This window comes from Chiloscyllium punctatum, chromosome 9, assembly GCF_047496795.1.
Source record: "Chiloscyllium punctatum isolate Juve2018m chromosome 9, sChiPun1.3, whole genome shotgun sequence".
Taxonomy (NCBI): domain Eukaryota; kingdom Metazoa; phylum Chordata; class Chondrichthyes; order Orectolobiformes; family Hemiscylliidae; genus Chiloscyllium; species Chiloscyllium punctatum.
This window is the reverse complement of record NC_092747.1, coordinates 33273120-33296973: the sequence shown is the minus strand read 5'-3', so window position 1 is coordinate 33296973 and position 23854 is coordinate 33273120. Positions and strand designations below refer to the sequence as shown.

The 23854-nt window shown below is 41.9% G+C and overlaps 1 protein-coding gene across 3 annotated transcripts in view; it reads right to left on the bottom strand.

Moving 5' to 3' along the window:
• Positions 1-23854, bottom strand: part of dclk1a (doublecortin-like kinase 1a) — a 352098-nt gene that overhangs the window by 157273 nt on the left and 170971 nt on the right. The window lies entirely within an intron of this gene.

The following is a 23854-nucleotide window of genomic DNA, read 5'->3' as shown; positions in this document are numbered from 1 at the left end:
CTTTGTTCAGCAACACTCCCCCCGGGCCTTACCATTAAGTGTATAAGTCCTGCTAAGATTTGCTTTCCCAAAATGCAGCACCTCGCATTTATCTGAATTAAACTCCATCTGTCACCTCTCAGCCCATTGGTCCATCTGGTCCAGATCCTGTTGTAATCTGAGGTAACCTTCTTCACTGTCCACTACACCTCCAATTTTGGTGTCATCTGCAAACTTACTAACTGTACCTCTTATGCTCGCATCGAAATCATTTATGCAAATAACAAAAAGTAGAGGACCCAGCACCGATCCTTGTGGCACTCCACTGGTCACAGGCCTCCAGTCCACCACCATCCTCTGTCTTCTACCTTTGAGCTAGTTCTGTATCCAAATGGTTAGTTCTCTCTGTATTCCATGAGATCTAACCTTGCTAATCAGTCTCCCATGGCGAACCTTGTCGAACGTCTTACTAATGTCCATATAGATCACATCTACAACTCTGCCCTCATCGATCCTCTTTGTTACTTCCTGAAAATACTCAATCAAGTTTGTGAGATATGATTTCCCACGCACAAAGCCATGTTGACTATCCCTAATCAGTCCTCGCCTTTCCAAATACATGTACATCCTGTCCGTCAGGATTCCCTCCAACAACTTGCCCACCACCGCTGTCAGGCTCACTGATCTATAGTTCCCTGGGCTTGCCCTTACCACTTTTGTTAAACAGTGGCACCATGTTAGCCAACCTCCAGTCCTCCGGCAGCTCATCTGGCACATCGCATTCAATGAGATCATGGCTAAACTGATAATCCTCAATTTCACTTGAGTCTTTTCCCCAGAACCTTAGAATCCCTTACTGATTAAAAATCTTTCGATCTCAGTTCTAATGCACTTAATGGCCCAGCCTCAACAGCTCTCTGTGAGAAAAAATTCCACAGGTTCACTACCTTCCCAGAGAAAGAAAATTCTCCTCATCGCTGTCTTAAATTTACGATCCCTTATTCTGAGATTATCCGCTTTGGTCATAGATTCTCCCAAAAGGGAAAAGAACCTTGCAGCACATACCTTGTCACTGCTCTAAGAATCATTTATATTTCATTGACTTTGCTTCTCAGTCTTCTAAATTCCAATTAGTAGGTTCCCAGTCTACCCAAACACCCCTCATAAGACAGTAACTCCATTCCTCATATGTGTTTAGTTAATCTTCCCTGGACTGCCTCCAATATCAGCATATCTGCCCCAGATAAGAAACCTAAAATTATCTAAAATATTCCAGCATGATCTGGCTAGTGCCTTCTATGAATTTAGAAAAATCTCTATTCCCTTTGAAATAAAATTCAACATTCCCTTTACCTTCCCACTGATCTTGAATGCTAGCTTTTTTATGATTCATGGATAAGGATTCCCAAATTCCTCAATTCTGCAGCTTTTTGCAGCCTTTCTCAATTTAAATAATATTGAATTCCTCTATTCTTCCTGCTAAAATGCATGGGCTCACACTTTCTCACATTATGTTCCATCTGCTCAGTTTTTTCTCACTCACTTAAGCTGTCTATGTTCCTTTGAAGAATCTTTGTGCCATTCTCACCATTTGCCTTCTCACCTATTTTTGTATCAACTGCAAGCTTTGGTACAGTACATTAACTGTCCTCATCCAACTAATTAATACATACTTAAAATAATTTTAGCTCCAGCACTGATCCATGAGGCACACCACTAGTTACAGGGTGCTCTCCTAACATTGCACCCTTTATCCCAAATCTCTGTCTTATATTTGTTGGATAATCCTCCATCCATGTTAACATGCTACCTCCAACACGATGGGCTCTTAATTTATTAAGTATCCCAATGTTGGTATCTTATCAAATGCCTTCTAAATGTAGAAATATTTTGCCCCCCACCACTGTCTTTTATTTATTCTGCTTGTTACCTCCTCAAAACATGCGAGTAAACTTGCCGGGCATGATTCCTCCCTCATGGTGCCGTGCCATCTCTGTTTGATTATATTATGCATTTCTAAATGCTCTGCTATTACATCCTTTATGACAGGTTCCAACAATTTCCAAAATAAAAGTGATGCTAACTGGCCCAGAGATACTTGTCTTTTGTTTCCTTCCCTTTTTCAAATAAAGGTGTTATATTGACAGTTTTCCAAATCTCTGGTTTTTAGCCATATTAGTTTCCCAAGCACTTTTTAATCTGGTGATAGTTACAGAGTCATTAAGTCTTAGAGTCAGACATCATGGAACCAGACTCTTTGGCCCAACTTGTTTAGGCCAACCAGGTTTCCTAAACTGAAATAGTCCCAGTTGCCTGCATTTGGCCCAAACTCCTCTAAACCTATCCTATCCATGTCTTTTAAATGTTGGAACCTTACTCAACTCTATCACTTCCTCTGGCAGTTCATTCTATATATACGTAGCACTACCTGTGTGAAAATATTGCCCCTTAGGTCCCTTTTAAATCCTTTCCCTCTCAACTTAAACCTAAGCCCTCTAGCTTTGGACAACCCTACCCTGAGGAAACGGCCTTGGTTATTCACCTTATCTATGCTCCTCATGAATTTATAAACCCTGATAAATATTATTTTTATTTCCTCTCTTCCTTTTGCCCCTTGATTGTTTAGTAATTTTGTAATGCTATAGGTGTCTTTGATTGTGAAGGTTGATGCAAAGTATTTATTCAATTCCTCTGCCATTTCTTGATTCCCCATTATGATTATCCCAGGTTCATTCTCTAAGGGGCCTACATTTACTTTGACTTCTCTGTTCCTTTTCATATATTTAAATCAGTTCTTGCTATATGTCTTGATATTATTTGCAAGTTTACCCTCAATATTTACTTTCTCACTATTATTCTTTGGTCAGCTTTTGTTGGTTTTTAAAACTTTTCCAATCCTGTAGCGTACCACTAATCTTTGCCACATTGTATGTTGCTTCTTTCACTTTGATGCTACCCTTAACCTCCCTAGTTAAACTTGAAAACATAGGAAATATGAACAAAAGTAGCCTGTGTAAACAGCCCTTTGCCCCATACCTTTTGATCTCTTTTGCCCTAAAAACTATATCTATCCTCTTCCTGAAAACATTCAATGTTTTGATCTCAATCGCTTTTTTTGGCAGAGAATTATAATCTCTAGTGAATTTTCCCTCATCTCACTAGTAAACGGCCTACCCTGGATCTTTAGACTATGACCCCTCGTTCTGAACTCCCTAGTCTTCAGAACATCCTTCCTGCATTTACCCTGTCTAGTCCTGTTAGAATTTTATAGGTTTTTTCTGAGATACCCCTTCATTCTACTCCACTTCAATGAATATAGTCCAAACAAATCCAATTTCTCTTCATACATCAGTCCTGCCACAGGAATCAGTCTGTTTCTACTGTTAATCATGGTTGCTTTATCCCTTCCTAGCATTAATTTTCCTCACTGGAATACGTCTTTGCTGTGAGCCATGAACTATCTCTTTAAACGTTTGCCATTGTTCCTCAAACGTCTTTGCTTATAAACAAGTCCACTTCAGCCAGCTCAGCCCTTATTCCCTTGTAGTTATTCTTACTTAAGCTCAGCACAGCTGCTTCCAACTCCAGTCTACTTTCAGGTGATGTTCACCAGGAAAGAAGAGTTGGCAGAGTAGAGATAATATTACTGAGCTACTAATTCAGAACCTCAGACTATTTTCCTTGGGGCATAAGTTCAAATCCCACCAAGACAGATGGTGAAATTTGAATTCAAAATAAATCTAACCCAATCATAGGATCCCTACAGTATGGAAAAACCCCCTCTAAGTCTCAATACAAAAGTCAACCATCTTATAAACAAATAGTGCTCAGCTGAAGAAAACAAAAAAAAAGCGGGAGTCCAATGAAATGGGAAGAATGGACAGCTCGAGTTTCAGTTCGTCGACATTAAGCAAATCGATTCATCTTAGCTGAAGCAAGTCTGAATTGGCCAAGCTACACATGCTATAAGTGATCTGCAGTGTTTAGCAGGCCATTAAGTGACTGAACAGATGATGCAAGATTACAAAGATCTTAATTGTCATTTTACTTTTTTTTCATGGGATATGGGCAGCAATAGCCAGGCCAGCATTTATTACCCACCCTTAATTGCCAGATACCGGTTAAGAATCAATCACATTCTGTGAGCCTCGAGTCACATGAGGGCCCGATCAGGTAAGGATGGCAGACTTTCTTTTCTCAAAGACATTACTGAACTTGATGGGTTTTTACAATAATCAAAAGTGGTCACATGACTTCCCTACCATGCAGGGCAGTTGAATGGTTCAGTAGTTAGCACTGCTGCCTCACACCCAGGTTCAATTCTACCCTCGGGCAACTGTCTGTGTAGAGTTTGCATATTCTCCCCATATCTGTGTGGGTTTTCTCTGGGTGCTCTGGTTTCCTCCCACAGTCCAAACATATGCAGGGAAGGTGGACTTACCATGCTAAATTGCCCATAGTATGGAGGGATGTGCACGCTAGGTGGATTAGCTAAGAAAAATGCAGTGTTATAGGGTTGTGAGGTGGATCCGGAGAGGAGGATCAGTGTTGGCTTGAGGGGCTGAATGGCCTGCTTTCACATGTAGGGATTCTACATGTAAGCTAGATTTTTAATAAATTCAAATTTTGCCCCCTGTCATGGTGGGTTTCAAACTCATGCCCCTAGAACAATAGTCTGAAGTTATGGATTAGTAGTTCAGTAACATTATCTCTACATTACCAACTCCTTCCTGGTGAACATGGTCTAAAAGTAGACTGGAGTTTGAAACTAACTCTAGATCTGCTAAGGAGAGTTCCAGCTGACTTCAAGGACAGCCTGAAGGACAAGACAGAGGATCTCGTGACTCCATTAATCCACGAGATCCTTAAAAATGGAGTAAAAGTAAAAGTCAAGAATTCTTTCGCTCAGAAGCTCACAGCTAAACACCAAAGCTGCCAAGTGAAAGCAGAACTAGATGTCTTCACAGAACAGCTGAAGAAAAATGTGATAAGAACAAAAGAATAGAACAGGAAGAAGAATCTTTAATTGAAGATGCCTTAAGTCCATCATATTGACAGTAAAAAGGACTTTACCCAGATCCTGACAAAGTCAGAGATGAAACATAAAGATAGTTACCAAAAGATATGAATGGAATGAAATGGTTTGTTGAATTCATGAACTACTTAGCAAGCTTCTTGCTTAATTTGTTATCAGAGTGTGCACCATTAAGAAAGCTAAGAATGCACAATTATATTTAGTATATAATTAGGAATGCAATATATGTGCAGAGACTGATGAAAATGGGACAGTCAAGAATCACACAGTTTTGTTAATGAATGATCATTTGATCATTTCTCTGTTGACCATCAATATTGCATAACTGAAAATGATAGCGAATGGAAATTCTTTGTTGCTTTAGATAAAAAGATGTTTGAAGAAATACACTTATGCATGATATTGCCATGTGATTTTTATGTGAGGATGATATGCATGTCAGCAAAGACAAAGGAAATAGATGAGCAGAATTTAACTTGCAGTGACATATGGTTAACAGAGATTTAACTAAGATGAAATTTATGAAAGATTGAGAATGCAAGGCTGACCAGGAGACAATGCATAGGGGTTTCAGTATAAGACAGGCTCAGGCAGGAGCAAAGAAGCATGATACTATGGAGATAGAATTACACAGACATTGCGATGAACTGTAAATTGCTCCAGGTCTCACAGGAGATCAAAAGTGTGGACAATCTGGATCAACCTGAGATAATGGAGGGGAGAGCACAAAATTTCAGGTGAGGATAGAAGTTGTATGGAGTTTTATGCGGTGAAGCAGTTTGTGTCAGCGGGACAGGCAGTGAAGACAACAGGGCTGTTCCCTGAACAGATGCATGGTCATGTAGTAATCTGGTATGTACTGCACAGGCATCTGCACTGTGGGCGGCATGGTGGCACAGTGGTTAGCACTGCTGCCTCACAGTGCCAGAGACCTGGGTTCAGTTCCCACCTCAGGCGACTCTCTGTGTGGAGTTTGCACATTCTCCCCGTGTCTGTGTGGGCACCCTCCGGGTGCTCCGGTTTCCTCCCACACTCCAAAGATGTGCAGGTCAGGTGAATTGGCCATGCTAACTTGCCCGTAGTGTTAGGTAAAGGGGTATGGGTGGGTTGCGCTTTGGCGGGGCGGTGTGGACTTGTTGGGCCAAAGGGCCTGTTTCCACACTGTAAGTAATCTAAACAAACAGAACTGCATACAGCCATCATTCCTTTTAATCATACTGCAGAGCCGAGAGAACTGAAATATAAACAGGAAAACTTCAAGACTGGTGTATGTGGTGAGAGAAAAGGTTTCAAGTTCCAAAGGAAAATCCTATTTAACTCAAAATGTTAACTCTGTTTTTCTCTCTCCATAGATGCTGCCAGACCTGCTGAGATTGTCCAGACTTCATTTTTATTTCAATGTTCCATTTAAGTGCACAGTTGTGCAGCAATCTTAAAGCTATTATACACTGCAACAAACAAACTGTAGACGGCAAAGAAAAATTACAGGGATCATTGCCCTCATGATGTCCAGTAAGAGTGCAGTGTTTCTGAAATTCTTTGAAAACTTTGAACAGTATATTCTTCCTTCAAGCAGAATCAGAATAAACTGCATCTTTTACACTTTCCTTCCAGTCTTGGCATGAAAGTAAATTTTGAATCTTGTGAAGTAAACAACAATAACTTGCATTTGTACAGCACCTTTAATAAGAAAATAGTCCCCAGTTTCTTAGTAGGGCTGCATCCAGACAATTGCCACCAACCCATAAAAGGCTATTTAAGCAGTCTGACTGAATCAGTTAGGTGAAGCAATTTTAGGAATGAAATTCTAATACCATTTTCTTTTTGAAGCACCAGCAAGTAATGTGCTATAGATTAGGAAACAACAAACTATACCCCCAGGAGTCCTTAAGGTGAGACTTAAGGTGGGAAGGCAGAATTGTTTGGGGGGGGTGGGGGGAGAGTAATGTCCAGTTAAACATTTGCACTACAATTTGTGCAGGGTGGCATACATCTATTTGTCTCAGTTGTGGTTAACTTCTCATCTGGGGATACAGTCAGTCATTCAGTGGCATAATCTTTCTGTATATTACAGGAAATGCAAAAGCAGCCTGAACTATATCTGGGAGCACCCCCATCCCCACCTACCTCCCCCAAGGAGAAGCACAGGCATTATGAGGGTCACCATACAGTATCAAAGTGTTCCCCACCCCTCAACACTATCTGGAGCTCTGGTTAGCACAAGATTAACAGGCATCCAGAATAGATGCAGCCTTAATTGTGTCCTATGAGCTTCATGAAAACATAGAAGGATATCCCTTCTTGCGAGGAATGAGTAGTTTTCATAAGAATGTATAGGGTAAAAATACAAGAATCACAAGGTCCTCAACCCATTTGTGGGTTTGATAAGCGCCGATGAATCTGGAAAAAATCTAAAGCAAATAGTTAGCATTTATTTCTAAAAGTACTATTTATAGAGCTGTCAAAATAACAGTGAGATTAACAACACTCAATGTGTAAACTGGACAGCAACTTCCTGAACTGTACATTTTAATTCTGAAATGTGAAGCTGCTAATGAGGTGGCCTTCTCATTGAAAAGTGATATGAAAACAGCATCTCAGTATTTAGTTCACCATTACAGTGTGTTAAATGGCATGAAGTTTCAATATGGGCTACTATTTTCTGCTTGGCAAGAAAAAAAATGAGTAGAACCTTTTATGGTACCCTTTAACTGCATGACTAGTCTTGATTACAATAATACAACCTCCCTGGCACTGAAAATTAGCTGTTAAATATGTAGGCTGTAAATTGATATTATAATTATTTTTATTCCTGTCCCTCTTAACACAACCTGTCTTTACCTTGACAAAACTTTCCAACCTGATTAAGCATTGAAATCACTATTCTAATTTACACTGTGCTGTTCATAAGTAATTCTTCAATTTATTAGGCTAAAGAGATACACAACTGCTTACCTTTATTCTCCTTCTTTCATAGGACGTGGCAGTCGCTGGCCAGACCAGCATTTATTGTCCATCCCCAACTGCCCTCAAGAAAGTGGTGGTGAGCTGCCATCTTAAACGAATGCAGTCCACATGGTGTAGGTACAGACAGAGTGCTGAAAGGAAGGCAGTTCCAGGATGGTGATCCAGCTAAGGATTGGTGACATTGTTCCAAGTCAGGTTAGTGTGTGGCCGGGAGGGTATCTTGCAGGTGACTGTAGCACTTCAGAGTAAAATATAGTGTATACAGAAAAGTTGATTTATATTAATTTACGGCAATGTTTTGTCTTGTGCTGCATGCCTGAAATAGAGTGTGTACTGTAAATATTGAGTGCTGCAATAATTGAGTAGAACATGACATAGGGAGACAAGATTAATTCCAGTACAACTTCTGTAATTTGGGTAAAATATTTTTACAAATTTTATATACAAATTATGTTTTGGGGAAAAATAAAGGATCTTGCAAGTTGTGCTATCCCTTGCATCTGCTGCTTTTATCCTTCTAGCTGACAGAGCTCATGAGTTTGGAAACTGCTGTTAAAGGAGCCAAGGTGAGTCGTTGCAGAGCAGCTTATATATATATTATACATTGCCATCACTGAGAAGCAGCAGCAGAGGGAGTAAATACTGAAGGTGGGGGGTGACATACCAATCAAGATAGAGCAGCTTTGTGCTGAGTGGTGTTAAGCTTCCCACTTGCTGTTGGAGCTGCAGCCATCCATGTAAGTGAAGAGTATCTCATCGCTCCTGACGTGTGGTAGACAGGCTCTGGTCTCTCCAGTTGTGAGTGTGGTGCCTAGACCTGTTATGAATACTCCAAATGGGAATTAGTTTCTTATACAATTTATTCCCAGACTCTGACCTGCTCTTGTAGCCACAGTATTTATAGACCTGGTCCAGTTCAGATCCTGGTCAATGGTAACATCCAGGATGTTGATATTCAGAGATTCAGCAATAGTAGTGATATTGAACACAAGAGGAGATGGTTAGATTTTCTCCTGTTAAAATGATCATTGCCTGACACTTGTGTGATGCAAATGTCACTTATCAACCTATTAGACCACATCAGAATATAATCCAGGTTATGGCACATATAGACATTGGCTGCTTCAGTATGAGAAGTGGTGAACGGTGCTGAAGGGACTTGACAGGGTAAGTGCTGAGAGGATGTTTAGAGACAAAAAGACTGCAGATGCTGGAATCCAAAGTAGACAAGCAGGAAGCTGGAAGAACACAGCGAGCCAGGCAGCATCGGGAGGTGGAGAAGTCAACGTTTCAGGAGTAACTCTTCTTCAGGGCTGAGGGTGAAAGTAGGGGGAGCTGCAGATAAAGGAGGTGGAGGCGGCAGGGTGGTGAAGGGGGGATAGGTGAAGACAGGCAGAGGGTATGACCTGGTTGGTCAATGGGAGGACTGAATCCGGCAGGTGGTTGGAAGGAGTGGAAGGGAGCAGGAGGGACTAGGAAGAGAGTCAGGGGAAGGGAAGGAAGGTTATTTGAAATTGGAGAGCTCCATGTTGAGTCCTCTGGGCTGTAGGCTGCCCAGATGGAAGCCCAATTTGCAGTTTGGAAATTGTGGCAATGAGGGACACCAAGGATGGTCTTGTCGGAAAGAGAATGGGAAGGGGAATTAAAATGGGCAGTGACTGAGAGGTCTGGTTGGCCCCAGATGCTTGGCGAACTGTTCCCTAAGTTTACATTTGGTTTCTCTGATGTAGAGAAACATCGACTTCTCCACCTCTTGATGCTGTCTGGCTTGCTGTGTCCTTCCAGCCTCCTGCTTGCCTATTCTCAAGAGGATGTTTAGGGCAAGAGGACATAGTCCCAGAAATAAAGTGCACTAATTTGAGACTGAGATGAGGAAGAATTGCAAGTCTTTGGAACTCCTTGCCACAGAGAGCTGTGGGGGCAGAGTCCTTATGTATATTTAAGGCTGTGATAGATAGAATCTTGATCAATAGGGGAATTAAGGGTTACGAGGAAAATCCAGCAAAGTGGACATGTGAAATATATGATCAGCACTGATCCTATTGAATGGCGGAATGGATTTGAGGGATTGAATGGCCTACCCCTGCTCTTATTTCTTATGCATTTATGGAATATTATGCAATCATCAGCAAGCATCCCCATCTCTGGCCTTATGGTGGAGGGAAGGTCATTAATCATGCAGCTGGACCCTACCCTGAGGAACTTCCACAGAGATGTCATGGGATTGAGATCAGAGCACTCCAAGAACCTCCTCCTTTGTGACACAAGTCCTGATGAAGGGTTATCTAGACTCAAAACATTAGTTTGCTCTCTCTCTTCATGGATGCTGCCTGACCCGCTGTCATTTCCAACATTTGTTGTTTCCAGTACAGATTCCAGCATCTTCAGTAATTCACTCCTGTTGACTTCAGTTTTGCAATGGCTCCTTGATACCACACTTGCTCAAATATGGCCTTGATGCCAAGGTAGTCACTATGACCTCACTAATTTTTTTCAAATTCATTCACTACACATGAACCAGGCAACATTTATTGCTCATCCTGAATTGTCCTGGAGAAGGTCGTGGTGACCTCTTGAGTACAGCTCTTTTGTCTCTGAGAGATCAATGAGATCAGAAGCTGAGTGTCCCTGGCAGAACTATTGCTGTAAAGTTGTCAGGGTCACAGCCTTTGCAGTATCGAGTGCCTTCAGCTATTTCTTCATATGAAGTGGAGAGAGTTGAATTGGCTGAAAACTGGTATCTGTGAAGCTAGGTCATCAACAGGAAGCAGAGATATATCATCCATTTGACACATCTGGATGAAAGTTGATGCAGATACTTCAGCCTTGTCTCGCAACAATTGCACAGGGCTTTGGTGAGACCACACCTGGAGTGTTAGAACATAGAAAAGTACAGCACAGAACAGGCCCTTCGGCCTATGATGATGTGCTGAGGTTTAATCCTAGTGTAAAATATAATAACTTAACCTGCGCACCCCTCAACTCACTGCTCTCCATGTGCATGTCCAGCAGTCACTTAAATATCCCTAATGACTCTGCTTCCACCACCACCGCTGACAACGTATTCCATGCATTCATAACTCTCTGCATAAAAAAATCTACCTCTGAAATCTCCTCTATGCCTTTCCACGAATATCTTAAAACTATGATCCCTCGTACCCGTCATTCCTGCCCTGGGGAAAAGTCTCTGGCTATTGACTCTATCTACTCCCCTCATTATCCTGTTTACCTCAATCGGGTCTCCTCTCTTCCTCCTTCTCTCCAGAAAGAAAAGTCCGAGCTTTTTCAACCTTTCTTCATAAGACAAGCCATCCAGTCTAGGCAGCATCCTGGTAAACCTGGTTGTGTGCAGTATTAGTCTCCTTATCTTAGGAAAGATGTTCTGGCTTTGGAGGCAGTGCCACAAATTGTGTGGACCAGGGAAAGTGTGTTGCGACCAGTTCAAGAGGCAAGGATAGCACAGGTACTGCCTTTCCAGATGAAGAGGCCATACCCAAACTCTGAGAGCTCACATGAAAAGTTTAATACGCAGGCACAGAAGGCAGCTGATTGATATGCACGACAGAATCCACTGTGTTTGGGAGGTCTGCCAGAATATAGTGCCAGCAAAAGTAATGTTGGTCAACTCCAGTAATACAATTGTACACCCACGCATGCTGCAGTGCCTGCATCAGGATCTGAAGCAGACCAAATTGTTTTCATTAAAAGTCTGAATGCCGCGGTCAAAGTTTATATCACTTCTATAGAGGCTAATGACTTTTAAAAAGTAAAACAAATTTCCCAGTGACAAAGACAAAAAAAATTCACAATAAGTACCCATGCTGTAAGACTTTTACTCTCGTAAGCAAAGTAAAATCAATATCAACAAGATAGCTCTTAGTTTTGGCAGCAAATATTCTAAACTACAGAAAATAACTCCACATCAATCCCTTAACAATTGAAAAACTCACATCATGCTTATGAATTGTACAATACTTTCAGCAGAAATGTAATCTGTCTCTAAAGTCCAAACTCCTCCCAGCTTTAACAGGATCTCCAAACAGTGAAACTTCCAGTGTTCTTTTAAACAAAGTACCCTGACTCAATAATTGATTGACTTCCAGTAGCAAGACATCTTCTGGAAACCCCTTGGTCTTGAACTCTCCACAAGTTTTGTTTCCTTGAACAAGGAATCCACCAGCACTATAGTCAGTGGCTAACCCTAAAGCAGTACTTTCACCTGCTTAGCTTAGCAGCACCCATCATAGGATACCTTCTCTATATGCATTTCTCTGCTGCTGAGAGTCTATGTACAACAAGACCAGCTGCCTCCACATTTGTATCCAGATGTTAGAATTGCCACCTTATTTTTGATAGGTTATGATTTGAGTTTCTGCTTTTGCACAGATTGGTTTCTGCTCATGTTAGGAAGAGGTCACATAGGCTTGTCTCTGGGCACATTCCATTGAAGATTACACTCCTCCTTTCCACTTTATTCTGAGATGAAGGAGACAGTTTATACATAACCATGTTATAAACCTTAGCTTTAACATCTAAACTCAGCCTGAAGCATTTAAGATCAGACTGCTGCCGTCATGTCTGCAGTTGCCAGTGTTTGAAGTGGCTTTCAGGTTGTCACAACAATAAAGCAATCTGACAGCAGCAGATCACTTGGATTGCTGGGACTTCACACCAGGAGACGGAAAATAGTTCCGTGGCTAGATCTCTCGGAAGACGACCATCAGCTTTTAACTACTGGCGCTCTTTCAGTGCCCTTGCTGTATCCTCCGAGCCTGAGAGCTCTAACTGCTGCTGTCCATGCTGAGTTGATGCTGTCTACAGCGACGCCTTCTATGACCACAGCTCTCACTTCAGAGCCAGCTGCATCCCCCCCTATTAAAAGTCAGCAAGTCACACTGCATCCATTGAGATACACAGTGTAAGACATCTCAAACATGCAAAGGTATAAGGAAGTCAGGAAAATCAAGGAAAACACAAAGGTGATGAGTTCATATTTTTACGCAATGTGACATTATTTTAATTAGAGATTTGGTTTGGAATGTTTACTTCATGCTGGCTTTTATTTTTGAATTATGAAGAAGTGGGCATATGATGGACAGTGACAGAGAGAAGGTGAGGTAAGAGATTGTTGGGGAATTGGAATTGTGTTTACAGGTACTGCACTCGGATTACCTCTGCATGTACAGTCAAGGCTGAAAGGGGCTGACTAGATTCTTGCTCCACTGATTATTTTGCCTGTAAGCTGTTGGCAAGAGCAGTTCTGTCATTATGCCAAGGTTGTGCAGCCCACAGCATATTACTACAAATCAGGTGAATAATTCATCAAGTCCTACTTGCTATTCCAGAATATTTCTGCCATTGGAATTCCTGCTTTAGCATAACAATGCTAGTTCTATCACATTTCTGAGGCAATCATTTGATAATGCAGTTACTACCTGAAAGGATTTAGATTAGACCATAGGATCCCACAGGATATAGGAGAAGAATTAGATCATTCAGTCCATCAAATCTGCTGCATTATTCTTTAGATTTTTTTTAAGTGTCCCTACAGTGTGAAAACAGTCCATTTGGCCCAACAAGTCCACACTGACCCATTTCCCTCTGACTAATCCACCTAACACTATGGACAATTTAGCACGGTCAATTCACCTGACCTGCACATCTTTGGATTATGGGAGGAAACCGGACCTTCCGGAGGAAGCTTACCCATACACGGGAAGAATGTGCAGACTCCATACAGTCACCCAAGGCCGGAATCAAACCCGAGTCCCTGGCTCTGTGAGCCACCATGCCACCTGTGCTACATGCAATCATGTCTGATATAATTTTCAACCCAATCCTCCTGCCTTTTCCCCATAACCCTTGATCCCCGAGAATCCTAGAGCCTGTCTATCTCTCTGTCTTAAATACGCTCAATGATTTGGCCTCCGCAGCTCTCTGCAGCAATGAGTTCCACTAAAGTTCTTCATCATCTCAGTTCTAAAGTGTCATCCTACACTCTGAGGCTGTGGGCTCAGGTCTTAGTCTGTTCTACTAGTGGAAACATCTCTTCCATGTCCACTCTATCCTGACCTCTCACTATTCTCTAAGTTTCAATCCGAACTCCCTTCATGCTTCTAAAGACCAGTGAATACAGACCCAGAGTTCCCAGCCACTCCTCATATGACAAGTCCTTCATCCCCTGGATCATTCTTGTAAACTTCCTCTGGACCCCCTCCAATGTCAACACATTCTTCCTTTGATAGGGGCCCAAAACTGTTCACAATATTCCAAATGTGGTTTGATCAGAGCCTTACACAGCCTCATGTTTGCTCTTGTATTGTAGCCCTCTTGAAATAAACGCTGACACTGCATTTGCTTTCCCATTGCCAACTGAACCTGCACGTTAACCTTAAGAATCTTGAAGTAGGACTCCTCAGTTCCTTTGTGCTTCAGACTTCGGAAGGCTTACCCTTTAGAAAATAGTCTACAGCTCTATTCCTTCACTAAAGTGCATAACGTCACAGTTTCCCACATTGTATTCCATCAACAACTTCTTTGCACACTTTCCTAGCCTGTCCAAGTCTTTCTGAAGCCCTCCCGCTTGATCAATGTTGCCAGACCCTCCACTATCCTGGCATCATCTGCAAACTTAGCAACAATCTCCTCAATTCCTTCATCAAGGTCGTTAATGTATAACATGAATAGTTGTGGTCCCAACACAGACCACTGTGGAGCTCCACTAGTCATATGTTTCCATCCTGAAAAAGACCCTTTTATTCCTATTTTCTGCCTTCTGCCAATCAGTCAATCCTCTATCCATGCCAGTACCTTCCCCGAACACCATAGGCTTTTACCTTATTTAGCAGAGTCCTGTGGGGTACCTTGTTAAAGGCCTTCTAGAAATCCAAATAGATTACATCCACTGGCTGTCCTTTGCTCATTATCTCCTCAAAGAATTCTGACAGATTTCTCAGGTGTAACCTTTTCTTGATGAAGCTGTGTTGACTCAGCCTTATTTTGCCATGCACTCCTACATACTCATACTTGATAACGGACTCTAAACTTTTATCAACAACCAAAGTCAGGCTAACCAGCCGATCGTCTCTTGTTTTCTGCCTCCCTCTTTTTATAACTAGTGGTGTTCCATTTTTCAGTTCTCCGGGATCCTACCTGACTCCAGTGCTTCCTGAAAGATCATCACTGTGTTGAGGCTGCTCTTTCATGAGAGAGGTGCTCTCTGCTGTTTCTCTTGCAGATGGGTGTTGCCACTGTGGTACCGAAATGTCTCCTTCAGACAAGTAGTTGGTAAACAGCTTTTGAGTTCTCCCTGGTGTTTCTTTTTAAAATGAGACTAAAGCAGAGTAGTGGGTGGGGTCTGAGCTCACACAGACCAGACAGCTTTTAGTTTTGTTTTCAGTTAGTTATAGAGTGACAGAGCATGGAAACAGACCCTTCATTCCAACTAGTCCTCACTGACCATAATCCCAAACTAAACTAATCCCACCTGCCTGCACTTGGCCCATATCCCTCCAAACCTTTCTTATTCATGTACTTATCTAAATGTCTTTGAAATGCTGTAACAGTACCCACATCCATCAGTTTCTCTGGAAATTCATTGCACACTTGGACCATTATTTTCTGTGCAGAACAATTTCCTGTTATGTCTTTTCTTCTAATCTTTCTCCTCTCACCATAAAAATACACCTCTTAGTCTTTGAATCCCCCACCCTAGGGAAAAGGCATCTACCATTCACCTTATCCATACTGCTCATGATTTTGTAAACCTCTATAAGGTTACTTCTTAACCTCCTATCCTCCAAGGGAAAAGATCCCAGCCTATCCAGCCTCTCCTTATAACTCAAGCCCTCCATTCCTGGTGACATCTAGGTAAATCTCTTCTGAACCCTCTCCAGCTTAATAATGTCTTTCCTATAACAGGGAGACCAGAAATGGACACAGTAATCCAAAAGAGGTCTCACAAATGCCCTGTACAATCTCAACATAATGACCCAACTCCTATACTCGATGGTCTGAGCCGTGAAGGCAAGAGTGCTAAAGACCTTCTTAATCACCCTATCTTTATGTGATGCAAATTTCAAAGAATTATGTACTTGAACCCGTAGGTCTCTTTGTTCTACAGCATTATCCAAGCCCCGAGTTGAAAGATGCAGCTGCCTACTGAGCTAAAACCTTAAGTTCCCGGCTGCTAAAGTGAAGTCTTAGAGAGAGTAATTTTTATACTTATTTAAAGGCAATTGTGAGGTGCTGCGTTCCAGATATGATTCAATTAGTTCACCACTAGCTTTAATCAAAGCACACTTTACTCTTACAACGCAATTAAAATACAAAGAAAGAATTAGTGTAACTTTAGATTAGATTGCCTACAGTGTGGAAACAGGCGCTTTGTCCCAACAAGTCCACACCGACCCTCCAAAGAGTAACCCACCCAGACCCATTTCCCTCTGACTAACGCACCTAACCTATGGGCAATTTAGCATGGCTAATTCACCTGACCTGCACATCTTTGGACTGTGGAAGGAAACCGGAGCACCCAGAGGAAACCCACACAGACACGGGGAGAATGTGCAAACTCCACACAGATGGTCGCCCTAGGCTGGAATTGAACCTGGGACCCTGGTGCTGTGAGGCAGTTCATAGGAAGGATATTATTAAGCTGGAAAGGTTTTCCAGACTCACTTGAAGTTCTGGTATGCTGCTATGATTTCCACTGTGAAAACTGATGCAAAGTACCTATTCAGTTTCTCTGCTATTTCTTTGTTCCCTGTTGCTACTTCTCTAGTCTCATTTTGCAGCAGTTAAATATCCACTTTTGCCTCTATTAGATATTGAAAAACATTTTTGCAATCTTCTTTTCTGTTACTAGCTGGCTTACTCTAAGTTTCATCTTCTCCACCATTATTATCCTCTGGTGGTTTTGAAAGGCTTCCCATCCTCTGGCATCCAACTAATCTTCACTATGTTGCATGCTTTTTTGCTGTCCCTGACTTCTCTCATCAGCCATAGTTGCCTCAGCCTCCCCGAGTAGGTTTCTTCTTCAGAATAAATTTCTACCATACATCAAGAATTATCCCAAAAATCCTGCCATTCCTCACTGCCTTTCCTGCCAGACTCCCCCTTCAATCAACTCTGGCCAGCTTGTCCTCATATCTTTGTAGTTACCTTTACTCAACTGGAATACTATTATGTCTGATTCGAACTTGTCCCTCTCAAACTGCAGGGGGGTTCTATCATATTATGGTCACAGCTCCCCAGGGGTACCTTCACCTTAAGCTTCCTAATCAAGTCTGCCTCATTACACGTCAAATCCAGAATTGCCTGTTCCCTAGCGGGTAAAAGTGAGGACTGCAGATGCTGGAGATTAAAGTCAAGATTAGAGTGGTGCTGGAAATGCACAGCAGGTCAGGCAACATCCGAGAAGCAGGAAAATTGACATTTCGGGCAGGAGCCAATGAAGGGCTAGTGAGCACTACCACAAGCTGCTCCAAGAACAAATCTCGTTAACATTCCAGAAATTCATTTTCTTGGGATCTGCTACCAACATGATTTTTCAGTCCACTGCATATTGAAGTCCTCCATAATTATTGTGACAGTGTTTTTGTCACATGCTTTTTCTGTCTCCTGAGTTATTTTCTTCCCCATGCACTGACTACTGCTGGTAGGCCTAAACACAATTCCCATTAGGGTCTTATTCCTCTGTGTTTCCTCAACTCTACCCACACAGATTCTACTCCTTCTGGCTCCAAATAAATTCATGCTATTGATTAAATTTCATTTTTTCCTAACAAGGCAACCCTGCCCTTTCTGCCCATCTGCCTGTGGTATCGATAGGATCTGGATTCTTGGATATTCAGTTGCCAACCTTGATCGTTCTGCTGGTGCTCTGTGATGCCCATAACATTCTAGCCATCAATTTTAATCTGCACTGTGAGCTCATTTACCTGAGTTAGTATACTGTGTGCATTTAGGTACAACATCCTCAGTCCTATGTTGACTGTCCCCTTATCTTCTGTGCCTGAAGTTAGATTCTTGAGCCTTTCCATACGTTCTGTCCTGTTATGTAGAATCCCTACAGTGTGAAAGCAGGCCATTTGGCCCATCAAGTCCACACCAACCCTCCAAAGAGCATCCCTCCCAGACCCACCCACCCAAACCCTATCCCTGTAACCCTGCATTTTACATGGCTAGCTTTCACCTAGCTTCTGGACACTACGGGCAAGTTAGCATGGGCAATCCACCTAACCAGCACGTCTTTGGACGAATTTGATTTATTATTGTCATGTGTACCTAAGTACAATGAAAAGTTTTGTTTTGTGTGCTGTATAGGCAAATCATATCATGTCATAGGTTGATAGAACAGAGTGAGGATGACAAGATCACAGCTGCAAAGAAGAAGCAGAAAAAGTAAGATTAACATTAGATTTGAAATTAGACAGGCCCATTCAGCGGTCTAATAACAGCAGGGAAGAAGCTATTCTCAAACCTGTTGGTGCATCAGTTTAAGCTTCTGAATCTTATACCTAAAGGAAAAGGTTGGAAAGATTCCAACCCGTGGGGCGGGGGTGGGTGGGGCGTGGTCTTTGATGACGCTGGCTGCCTTTCCGAGGAGCAAGAAGTGTAGATGGAGTCAATGAAGGGAAGGTTGGCTTGGTCTGGGGTGTCTTCACAACTCTGTAGTTTCTTACGGTCATGGGCAGAGCTGTTGCTGTACCAAGCCGTGATGCATCCAGATAAAATGTTTTATATAGTGCACTTATAAATGTTGGAGAGAGTCCTTACAGACATACCAAATTTCCTTTACCTCCTGAGGAAGAAGGGAGGTTGTTGTGCCTTCTTGACCATTGCATCAATGGGAGTGGTCCAGGATAGATTGTTAGTGATCGTCACTCCCAGGAACTTGATACTCTCCACCTCAGCTCCATTTATGTAGATAGGGGCCTGCCCTGCTCCTTGCTTCCTGAAATCGAAGCTCTTTAGTTTTGCTGACATTAAAAAAGAGATTATTATCTTTACACCACATCACCAGTCACTCTGTCTCCTTTCCATATTCTGTCTTTTCATTGTTTGATATCCGGCCTACAATGTTGGTTTTGTCAGTAAACTTGTAGATGGAGATCAGATGAGATTTGTCCACACAGTTATGGGTGAACTGGGAGTACAATAAGGGGCTAAGTATGTAGTCTTGTGGGGAACCAGTGTTGAGGATTGTCATGGGGAGGATGTTGTCTCTCCTCATTGATTGCAGTCTGTGGGTCAGGAAGTTGAGGATCCAGTTGCAGAGGGCAAGGCAGAGATCTAGGTCTCGGAGTTTGGAGATTAGTCTGGCTAGAATTATAGCTGAAGACTGAGCTGTAGTCAATAAGTAGAAACCTGATATAGGTATCCTTATTATCCAGATGTTCCAGGGATGAGTGTAGGGAGATAGCATCTTCCATGGACCTGTTGCTCTGGTAGGCAAATTGCAAGGGATCAAGACAGGCTTGGAGGCTAGAGTTGATATGAGCCATGACTAACCTTTTGAAGCACTTCACAATTATTGAGGTGAGAACCACCAGGCAGTAGGACTGTGGGAGGAAACTGGACCATCTGGACGAAACCCAAGCAGACATGGCGAGAATATGCAATATCCATGCAGACAATCATCTGAAGATGGAATCAATCCCAGGCCCTTGGTGCTGTGAGGCAGCAGTGCTAACCACTGAGTCACTGTTCCATTTGTTCTGCAAACTTTAATTACCTCTGCTGAGCCCTTCCCTCCTTTAACGTTTGTCCATAATTTTCCGCGCAACCGACCCTATTAGCTCCACACATCAGGTTTTATGTGTGGAGCTGGGAAGTATTAACTAGAACTGTATGCTTGTGTTCATCAGATGGTGGGTAGTGCTTCAACGATTGTTTTTCATGTTACAGCCTGTAGATATTGTAGTTATGTATACTTGATCTTAAAATGATTCTGCCTGTCTTATAAGAGACAGTGTATTTTAAGTTTAAAGTTACCAGCTATTGACGTATATATAGTAAACCTATTTATTGTTCAAGACTCACCCTACTTTCTGCAGAAGAGTTCACGTAGGCATTTTTCTGTGGAAGCAGACACTGGCCATTCAGCCCATTAAGTATGCTCTGCCATTCAATGAGATCATGGCTAATTTGATAATATTGAATTGCATTTTACTGTCTTTTCCCTATAACTCTGATAAAAAATTTCTTTATCTCCACTTGAAATATACACGATGAATCAGCTTGACGGTCCTCTGCAGTAAGGAATTTCACAGATTCACCAAATTCTAAGAGAAGAAATTCCTCTTCCTCCCTGTGTTAAATGCCTATATGCCTATTTTGAGATTATAGCCTCTAGTCCTAAACTCTCCCACAAAGGAGAAACTATTTTTCTGCATCTCCCCTGTCAAGTGGCCCAAGGATCTCGTATGTTTCAATAAGGTCACCTCGCATATTTTTAAATTCCATAAAGTGCAGGCCCAAACTACTCAACCTCTCCTCTAAAAACAGTCCCTTCCTACCTGGTATCAGACTAGTGTACCTTCTGTGAACTACCTCCAATGCCAATATATATTTCCTGAGGTGCTCACAGTATTCCAGCTGTGGTCTGACTATTGCTTTGTAGATTGTTTTAGCAAAACCTTCCTACTTATATACTCCATTTCCTTTGAAATAAAGGCCAACATTCCATTGCCTCCCTATTACCCACTGAAGTTGGATGCTAGGTTTTTCCGATACATTGATTAGAATTCCCAAATCCCTCTGCTTTATAGCTTCCTGCAGACTTTCTCCATTTAAACAATATTCCACTCTTCTATTCTTCCGACCAAAATGCATACCCTCACATTTTCCTACATTACATTTCATTTACCAAGTTTTTCCTCACTCAACTAACCTGTCTCTTTCCCTCTGTGGATACCTTTTGTCATCCTCACTACTTGCCTTCCCAACTATTTTTGTGTCATCCACAACTTGTTTATAGCATTTTATAGTACCTTACTTTCCTCATCAAAATCATCAATATATACTGAAATTAACTGTGGCCCTAGCACTCATCTCTGTGGCACTCCACTAATTGCAGGTTTCCATCCTGAAATTTCCTCCCTCTCCCAGCCTGCTGCCTTCTGGTGTTTAGCCATCCCTCTATCCATTGGATTGATATCAACAAGGGAGATTGGTGTCAGTGAATCTACCCAAGGCATCCTGGATGGTTCTAACATGTACAAAACAGCAATGTATGTAGGCTCTTTAATTATACATGGGTTGGGTACCAGAGGCATAAGCTACGTCATCATGAGTATCCCTAGTCACCCAGAAGCCATCTTTTGATCTTGCATAATGGGAGTTGGCACACCTGAATATGACAGAAGGAAGTTAAAAATCACATAACACCAAGTTATAGTCCAACAGGGTTTATGTGAAAGTATTAGCTTTTGGAGCATTGCTCTTTCATCAGGTAGCTAATGGGGCAAGATCATAAAACACAGAATTTATAGCACAAGATCATAGTGTCATGCAACTTGTATGGTATATTGAACAAACCTACATTGCTGTTAAGTCTTTCATCTTTTAGAATGGCCCATTAAAAGATGAAAGATTTAACAGCAATCTAGGTTTGTTCAATATATCGTACCAGTTGCATGACACCATCATAAATTCTGTGTCTTATGATCCTGCCCCACTAGCTACCTGATGAAGGAGCAGCGCACCAAAAGCTAGCACTTCTAAATAAACCTGTTGGACTATAACCTGGTATTGCGTGATTTTCAACTTTGTCCACCCCAGTCCAACACCGGCACCTCCTCATCACAGAGTGGAGGCATTGTGACTGCTGGCAGAATAGCATTCCTACTGCTTGACTTGTGTTCAGCTCACAGAGCTTGACAGAGGGCATTGGAAGGACTTCTGAGTTGAATGTGGTAGCAATGGCATCATTTACTCTGTGGGGATTAATTCCCTTAAGACACTTCAGGTAGCAGGGTGGCAAAGCCTGTCAAATTCTGTCCTACCCATGAAATTCCTGCATTTCCAATTTAAATTCTAATTTCAAATGAATTGAATTGAATTGATTGTCATGTGTACTGAGGCACTGTGAAAAGCTTTGAAGCATCCCTAAGTTGTACATTTTGAACTTCATTGTTCATTGATCATCTCTTACTAAGATGTATTTGTAGAGTCGGGTGCAGCATTATGGTCAACAAAATAAATTACATTATCCAGGACGGGAGCCAGCGCTGGGATCAACAGCAGGACTGATGATGCACTGTGAACACCCTCTCATTCCTATCATGGTGCTGACTCTAAAATGACCTGTATTACATTGAGAGCACAGTTCTGGTGTTGTCTGTATCAGGACCACTTCCTTTATGACCTATGTCCCCTTTGGATTAGTCATTACCAGCATTTGACAGAATGTACTCTCGGGTCAAGTGGCCACTTCCTGATCAAGTTAAACTGTTGGCTCTCACTGAAATGGATATACATTTTCTGGCCCAGAAACAGTTTGCTCTTGAAATTGACATTATTGTAGTAGAGAGGATAGGAAACTCAAAATGACAGTTTTGGTTGGTCCATACACTTAAGTTGTAATAATGGTAGATTTGTATTCACTTCAGACAGCGGGGAGAATTGTTTTTAACAGAAGGAACTATACCTTTCTTCTGCTTTAAGTTCACTACAATGACTAATTAGTACAACATACAGTGGAAAGAAAATCTTAGCAACAGAGGATGTTTAAGCCAAAATCCAATCTCCTCAGTCTTAGCACTAAATCTTTAGAGTGGATGTTTACTATCAGGCACTGGCCTGTGGAATGGGTAACCTGACCAGTTTATCCTTCATGAAGGTGCCCTGATCAGTGTGAAGAGCAGAACAGCCAGACCAGTGCAGATTACCATCTCTGAGTCCCTGCAGTTTCAGAGATCTGGGGAGTTCCAGCTGGAGGGTCTATGATCACCAGGTGCAAGCAACTTAGTGCAGAAATACTCCTGCTCCTTCCAAAATCACAAAAAAAAATTATAAACAATTACTTGGTCTTCTTTTGCTGTACCATTTCCTTTCTCTGGTGTGGTCAAAAGAAGTGGTAAAAGGTCATTGATTTGTAATGTTAACTCAAGTTTCTGACTCCATAGGTGCTGCCGACTTCACTGAATATTTAATTGTTCACTACCAAACACAATTGGATGTGGCAGCATGTAGAGCTGAGATCTGATCCATGTTTTGTGGAATTTACAGTAGCTCAGTCTATCACTGCTTCAGCTGTTTGACATGCAAGTGTTCCTATGTTACAGCTTCATCAGGTTGACCCTTCATTTCAGGTACTCCTGATGATATTCCTGGCATGCCCTGATGTACTCTTCATTGAACCAGGTTTGAATGTAATAGTAGAGTGCAGGATATGTCAGGCCATGAGGTTACAGTTTGTTGAATACAATTCTGCTGCTGGAAATGGCAAGGTCAAAGCAAAAAGAGAAAACTTGGCCAAATATTTCCAAACCTCTTGAAAACATTCCTATACTGTTCTTCTGGGGTTTCCTCCAGGCTTTGCCAGAGCTATGGCAGTCAACACCCAAGGAATTTCTGCACAAGGACATTTGTGAGGACTCCAGAAATGATGCCAAAAAGGTACAGGCCAAAAAAGCCTTTGGCTCCAAGACCAATACATGGTAAGGCAGCAGCATTTTGGGTTGTCTTTATGTTCCCATTCTCAGATTAGAAAAAAAAACTGATGTGATTCCTGTCAATACACTTGAATAGGAGTCAGTAATGGCAAAAGTGAAGACTGCAGATGCTGGAAACCAGAGCCTATATTGGAATGGTGCTGGAAAAGCACAGCAGGTCAGGCAGCATCCGAGGAGCAGGAAAATTGACATT